This window comes from Hippocampus comes, unplaced genomic scaffold (genome assembly GCF_001891065.2).
Source record: "Hippocampus comes isolate QL1 unplaced genomic scaffold, H_comes_QL1_v1.1 scaffold468, whole genome shotgun sequence".
NCBI classification, from domain to species: domain Eukaryota; kingdom Metazoa; phylum Chordata; class Actinopteri; order Syngnathiformes; family Syngnathidae; genus Hippocampus; species Hippocampus comes.
Window position 1 is genome coordinate 308,587 of NW_017805226.1, and position 1,027 is coordinate 309,613.

A 1,027-nucleotide genomic window follows, 5' to 3' on the forward strand; every position below is an offset into this window, starting at 1 on the left:
CCTCTATCTTCTACGGACCTAGCTTCAGTATCTCCACACATAGACAGTGAGGTCCCTCTTGGCCAATCGGAGGCCAAGATGATGCTCGGCAAGCCAATGGCAGAGCAGCTATGAGTATGTTGGGTCCAGGAAACTCGCAGCTGTGACCGAAATAAACATCGTTCACTATGTAAACCAGTGTGGTGGTTGCTGTTGCCTTTTTTCGAACGAAGCAGTAGAGGTCGCTGTTGGATAAGACTTCGTTGTAGTGAATGTCTTCGCGAGGCTGGAGCAGACAAAATGATTTCGTATAACGCAACAGGGGGTTTTTCGTCGTATGGGGGGCAGGAGAATGGGAATTGTGTTAATGCATGAAGATTTTTTCACATAAGGGGGTATTTTCGCCCATGCAGGTTTCGTTCTAGAGGAGTTTCACTGGAGTGAAGTCCCACACTGTTTACTATATATGGGTTATGAATGAATTTTATTATACAGAGTGGATGTCTATTTACAGTATATACAACAATATACAGTTTTATAAGGTGGAATACTTTATTTTCTCTTCATTTTAAGCTTTTTTAGCAAGCGCTAAACCAGGGGTGTCAAACTCATTTCACATGGTGGGCCACATACGGCCTGGGTAGATGTCAAGTGGGCCGGACCATTAAAATGATACCATACTTTGCTATAAATAACCAAAACAATATGTCTTTCCTTTGTTTTGGTATAAAGAAGCACAAGAACATTAGGAAAATGTTGAAATTAAATGAACATATCTTTTACAAAACATTTCATGAAGCACCTTACATTTCCTTCGACAAATGTGCAATTTACTTTTATCATTCACATATATGCATTGCAACTGATCCCACTGATTGTACAAACTTTAACAAGTAATTGGTATTGAAAAATATAGTAATGCACTTTAAGATTAAACAAGATTCATAAAGAAAGCAAGTTTTAAAGCATTTACACGTGCATATAAAATCTAAATGTAATCCCTGCCTACACCTTACAAACTAAGGAGAGTGCTATTAAATGTGTAAAT